The 8,101-nt window shown below is 46.5% G+C and overlaps 1 pseudogene; it reads left to right on the forward strand.

Moving 5' to 3' along the window:
- The first annotated feature begins 433 nt into the window (after positions 1-433).
- LOC124854695 lies at positions 434-1,565 on the forward strand (annotated as a pseudogene).
- Positions 1,566-8,101: the final 6,536 nt, after the last annotated feature.

Raw genomic sequence — 8,101 nt, forward strand, 5'->3', positions numbered from 1 at the left:
AACTACCATGACCTCAACAACCACTACCCTAACTACAACAACCACTACCCTACCTACAACTACCACGACCCCAACAACAACAACCACTACCCCAACAACAACCACCACTACCCCAACTACAACCACAACTACCCCAACTACAAATTCACAACTACCTCAACTACAACAACCACTACCCCAACCACAGCTGCTCACGACCCCAACAACCACCACTTACCCCAACAACAACCACCACTACCACTATCTAACTACAACTACCACTACCTAACGACAACAACCACTAGCCCAATCCACAACTACCACTACCCCAACTGCAACTACAGACTACTCCATCTACAACCACCATGACCTCAACAAATAACCATCACTACCCCCTCTAACTACAACAACCACTACCCCAACAACAACTACCACGACCCCAACAACAACCACCACTACCCCAACTACAACAACCACTACCCCAACTACAACTACCACGACCCCAACAACAACCACCACTACCCCAACTACAACAACCACTACCCCAACAACAACCACCACTACCCCAACTACAACAACCATTACCCAAACTACAACAACCACTACCCCAACAACAACCACCACTACCCCAACAACAACCACTACCCTAACCACAACAACCACTACCCAATGTCAACCAGCTCATTACCCCAACAACAACCACCACTACCCCAACTACAACAACCACTACCCCACCACAACCACCACTACCCAACTACAACAACCACTACCCCAACTACAACAACCACTGTAAATTCCAACTCACAACCACCACTACCCCACAACAACCACCACTACCCCAACTACAACAACCACTACCCCAACAACAACCACCACTACCCCCAACTACAATAACCACTACCCCAACTACAACCACCACTACCCCAACTACAACCTCACTACTCCCAACAACAACAACCACCACTACCTCAAATTACAAATGACTACTCCCAACTGCAACAACCACTACCCCAACTACAACAACCACTACCCCAACTACATAACCACCTACTACCCCAACTATAACAAACTAATGCTCCCAACTACAACAACCACTACCCCAACTACAACCACCACTACCCCAACTACAACAACCACTACTCCTGTCCTACAACAACCACACCCTAACTACAACCACCACCCAACTACAACAACCACCACCCCAACAACAACCACCAGCCTGCTACCCCAACAACAACAACCACTACCCCAACTTAATAAATAACCACTACCCCAACAACAACCACCACTACCCCAACAACAACCACTCACCCCAACTACAACAACCACTACCCCAACAACAACAACCACTACCCCAAACAACAACCACCACTTACCTCCCAACTACAACAACCACTACCCCAACTACAACAACCACTACCCCAACAACAACCACTACCCCAACAACAACCACTACCCCAACTACAACAACCACTACCCTAACAACAACCACCACTACCCCCAACTACACCATAACTACCCTAACTACAATAACCACTACCTCCCAACTACAGCCAACAACACGACCCCAACAAATAACCAATTAATACCCCAACAACCGCTCACTACCATCATCTAACCACAACTACCACTACCCCAACGACAACAACCACTACCCCAACTACAACAACCACTACCCCAACTTATAACCACCACTACCCCAACTACAAATAACCACTACCCCAACTTTTCATACCAACCACTAAATTCTAACTACAACCACCATCACTACCTCCCAACTACAACAAATCACCCCAACTACAAACAACCACTACCCCAACTACAACCACCACTACCCCAACTACAAATAACCACTACCCCAACTACAACAACCACCACCCCAACTACAACCACCACTACCCCAACTACAACAACCACTACCCCACTACAACAACCACTACCCTAACTACAACAACCACTACTCCAACTACAAAACCACTACCCCAACAACAACCACCACTACCCCAACTACAACAACCACTTCACCCCAACTACAACAACCACTACCCCAACAACCACCACTACCCCAACAACAACCACTACCCCAACTACAAACAACCACTACCCCAACAACAACCACCACTACCCCAACAACAACCACCACTACCCCAACTACAATAACCACTACCCCAACTACAACCACCACTACCCCAACTACAACAACCACTACCCCAACTACAACAACCACCAATTCTCAACTACAACCACCACTACCCCAACTACAACAACCACTACCCCAACTACAACAACCACTACCCCAACTACAACAACCACTACCCCAACTACAACAACCACTACCCCAACAACAACCACCACACCAACTACAACAACCACTACCCAACTACAACAACCACTACCCCAACAACAACCACCACTACCCCAACAAGCAAACCCACACCCCAACTACACCATAACTACCCCAACTACAAATAACCACTACCCAACTACAGCCAACACGCATCCTAACAACAACCACTCACTACCCCAACAACAACCACCACTACCACTACTCCAACTACAACTACTACTACCCCAACGATAAATAACCATCAGCCCAACTACAACTACCACTACCCCTAACTGCAACCATGACTACTCCATCTACAAACTACCATGACACCAACAACAACCATCACTACCCCAACCACAACAACCACTACCCCAACTACAAATAACCACTACTCCCAACAACAACTACCACGAATCTCCAACAACAACCACCACTGTCTCAACTACAACAACCACTACCCTAACTACAACTACCACGACCCCAACAACAACCAATTACTACCCCAACTAAATAACCACTACCCCAACAACAACCACCACTACTCCCAACTACAACAACCATTACCCAAACTACAACAACCACTACCCAACAACCACCACTACCTCAACAACAACCACTACCTCAACTACAACAATCACTACCCCAACAACAACCACCATCACCCCCAACAACAACCACCACTACCCCAACTACAACAACCACTACCCCAACTACAACCAATTAATTACTCCCAACTACAACAACCACTACCCTAACTACAACAACCACTACCCCAACTACAACCACCACTACCCCAACAACAAACCACCACTTACCCCAACTACAACAACCACTACCCCAACAACAACCACCACTACCCCAACTACAACAACCACTACCCCAACTACAACCACCACCATCTCAACTACAACCCCACTACCCCAACAACAACCACCACTACCCCAATCCACAACAACGACTACCCCAACTACAACAACCACTTACACCAACTACAACAACCACTACCCTAACTACAACCACCACTACCTAACTACAACAACACTACACCCCAACTACAACAACCACTACCCCAACTACAACCAATTAATTTCACTCCCAACTACAACAACCACTAAATTTTAACTACAACAAACTAATTTCACCCCTAACCACAACAACCAATACCCCAACTACAACAACCACTACCCCAACTACAACAACCACTACCCCAACAACAACCACCACTACTCCCTAACTACAACAAACTACTACCCCAACTACAACAACCACCACCCCAACAACAACCTCACCACTACCCCAACAACAACCACCACTACCTCAACAACAACCACCACTACCCCCAACTACAACAACCACTACCCCAACTACAACAACCACTACCCCAACTACAACCACCATGACCCCAACAACCACTACCCAATTCATAACAACCACTACCCTACTCTACAACTACTACTTAATCTCTAAACAACAACAACCACCAATTCAACAACAACCACCACTACCCCAATCTACAACCACCTCTACCCCCAAACTACAACCATAACTACCCCAACTACAACAACCACTACCCTAACTACAGCTACCACGACCCCAACAACAACCACCACTACCCCCAACAACAACCACCACTACCACTACCTGTTAACTTACAACTACCACTACCCCAACGACAACAAACCACTAGCCCAACTACAACTACCACTACCCCAAACTGCAACTACGACTACTCCATCTACAACTACCAAGGACCCCAACAACAACCATCACTTACCCCAATCACAACAACCTTACTACCCCAACTACAACAACCACTACCCCAACAACAACCACCACTACCCCAACTACAATAACTAATACCCCAACTACAACAACCACTACCCCAACAACAACCACTGCGCCACCCCAACAACAACCACTACCCCCAACTACAACTACAACTACCCCAACTACAACAACCACTACCCCTAACTACAGCTACCACGACCCCAACAACAACCACCACTACCCAACAAACAAACCACCACTACTAATTTACCCAACTACAACTACTTCACTACCCCAACGACAACAACCACTAGCCCAACTACAACTACTACCCCCAACTGTAACTACGACTACTCCATCTTACAACTACCATGACCCCAACAATGTGTCCATCACTACCCTAACTACAACAACCACTACCTCAACTACAAACAACAACTACCCAACAACAACTGCAAACAGTTTCCACCCCCAACAACAACCACCACTACCTAACTACAACAACTACTACCCCAACTACAACTACTAATGACCTCAACAACAACCACCACAACACCCCAACTACAACAAATCCACTACCCCAACAACAACCACCACTACCCCAACTACAACAACCATTACCCAAATCCACAACAACCACTACCTCAACAACAACCACCACTTTACCCCAACAACAACCAAAAAGTTCACTACCCCAACTACAACAAATCCACTGACCCAACAACAACCACCACTACCCCAACAACAACCACCACTACCTCCCAACTACAACAAATCCACTACCCTAACCACAACCACCACTACCCCAACTACAACAACCACTACCCCAACTACAACAACCACTACCCCAACTACAACCACCACTTACCCCAACAACAACCACCACTACCCTAACTACAATAACCACTACCCCAACAACCACCACTACCCCAACTACAACAACCACTACCCCAACTACAACCACCACTACCCCAACTACAACCCCACTACCCCAACAACAACCACCACTACCCTAACTACAACAACGACTACCCCAACTACAACAACCACTTTACCCCAACTACAACAACCATTTATCTAACTACAACCACCACTACCCCAACTACAACAACCATCACCTAACTACAACAAAACCACTACCCTAACTACAACCACCACTACCCAACTACAACAACCACTACCCCAACTACAACAACCACTACCCCAACTACAACAACTAACACCCCAACTACAACAACCACTACCCCAACTACAACAACCACTACCCCAACAACAACCACTACTACCCCAACTACAACAACCACTACCTCAAACTACAAACCAACCACTACCCCAACAACAACCAATTGCTCACTCCCAATAATAAACTGTCACTTCACCCCAACAACAACCACCACTACCCTAACTACAAAATAACCACTACCCCAACTACAACAACCACTACCCTAACTACAACTACCATGACCTCAACAACCACTGCTCCCAACTACAACAACCACTGTCTACCTACAACTTACCACTTAATTCCCAACAACAACAACCACTACCCCCAACAATAACCACTACTACCCCAACTACAACCACAACTACCCCAACTACAACTACAACTACCCAACTACAACAACCACTACCCCAACTACAACAACACTGGCCCCAACAACATCCACCACTACCCCAACAAACCACCACTACCACTACTCCAACTACAACTACCAACACCTAACGACAACAACCACTAGCCCAATCTCACACATAACTAATACCACTACTCCCAACTGCACCATGACTACTCCATCTACAACCACCATGCGACCCCAACAACAACAACCATCACTACCCCAACTACAACAACCACTACCCCAACTACAACAACCACTACCCTAACAATAACTACCCGTACCCCAACAATAAACCACCACTACCCTAACTACAACAACCACTAAATTTAACCACATAACTAATACGACCCAAACAAATAACCACCACTACCCCAACTACACAACCACTACCCCAACAACAACCACCACTACTCCCAACTACAAATAAAACCATTACCCAAACCACAACAATCCACTACCCCAACAACAACCACCACTACTCCCCAACAACAACCACCACTACCCCAACTACAACAACCACTACCCCAACTACAACCACCACTACCCAACTACAACAACTACTACCCCAACTACAAATAACCACTACCCCAATTCATAACCACCACTACCCCAACAACAACCACCACTACCCCAACTACAACAACCACTACCCCAACAACAACCACCACACACCTAACTACAACAACCACTACCCCAACCATAACCACCAATTACCCCAACTACAACCCCCACCACCCCAACAACAACCACCACTACCCCAACTACAACCACCACCACCTTCTAACTACAATAAACTACCTTCACTCCCAACTACAACAACCACTACCCCAACTACAACAAATCCACTACCCTAATTACAACAACCACTACCCCAACAACAACCACCACTACCCCAACAACAACAACCACTAAGAATCCCAACTACAACCACCACTTTAAATTCCAACTACAACAACCACTACCCTAACTACAAATAACCACTACCCTTATCCACAACAATCCACTACCCAACTACAACAACCACTACCCCAATTACAACAACCACTACCCCAACAACAATCTCACCACCACCTCAACAACAACAACCACTAACCTAACTACAACAACTACTTACCCCAACAACAACCACCACTACCCCAACAAACAAGGTCCACTACCCCCAACCCATAAATAACCACTACCCCAACAACAACAACCACTACCCTAACAACAACCACCACTACCCCCAACTACAACAACCACTACCCCAACTACAACAACCACTTTACCCCAACAACAACAACCACTACCTCTAACAACAACCACTACCCCAACTACAAATAACCACTACCCAACAACAACCACCACTACCCCAACTACAACTACAACTACCCTAACCACATAAACAACCACTACCCCAACTACAGCTACCATGACCCCAAATAACAACCACTACTGCCTCCCAACAACCAATTACTACCACTTACTCCAACTACAACTACCACTACCCCAACGACAACAACCACTACCCCAACTACAACAAATTACCATCTCAACTACAACAACCACCACCCTTAACTACAACAACCACTACCCTAACTACAACCACCATCACTACCCTTAACCACAACTACTACCCAATCACAACAACCACTACCCCAACCAAACAATTACTACCCCAACAACAACCACTACCCCAACTACAACAACCACTACCCCAACAACAAACCACTACTACACCCTAACAACAACCACCACTTACCCCGATTCACAACCACCACTACCCTAACTACAACAACCACTACCCCAACTACAAACAACCACTACCCTAACTACAACAACCACTACCCTAACTACAACAACCACCACCCCAACCACAACTACCACCACCCCAACAACAACCACCACCACCCCAACTACAACAACCACTCACCCCAACAACAACCACCACTACCCCAACTACAACAACCATCACCCCAACTTACAATGTCCACTACCCTTAACTACAACAACCACTACCCCAACAACAACCACCAATACTCCCAACAACAACCACTACCCCAACAACAACCACCACTACCCCAACAACAACCACTACCCCAACTACAACAACCACTACCCCAACAACAACAACCACTACCTCAACGACAACAACCACTACCCCAACTACACACAACCACTACCCCAACTACAACCACCACTACCCCAACTACAAAACATAACCACTACCCCAACTACAACAACCACTACCCCAACTACAACCACCACTACCCCAACTACAAATAAACCACTACCCCAACTACAACAACCACTACCCCAACTACAACCACCACTACCCCAACTACAACAACCACTACCCCAACTACAAATAACCACTACCCCAACTACAACAACCACTACTCCAATCACAACAACCACTACCCAACAA

This window comes from Hippoglossus stenolepis, chromosome 14, assembly GCF_022539355.2.
Source record: "Hippoglossus stenolepis isolate QCI-W04-F060 chromosome 14, HSTE1.2, whole genome shotgun sequence".
NCBI classification, from domain to species: Eukaryota; Metazoa; Chordata; class Actinopteri; order Pleuronectiformes; family Pleuronectidae; genus Hippoglossus; species Hippoglossus stenolepis.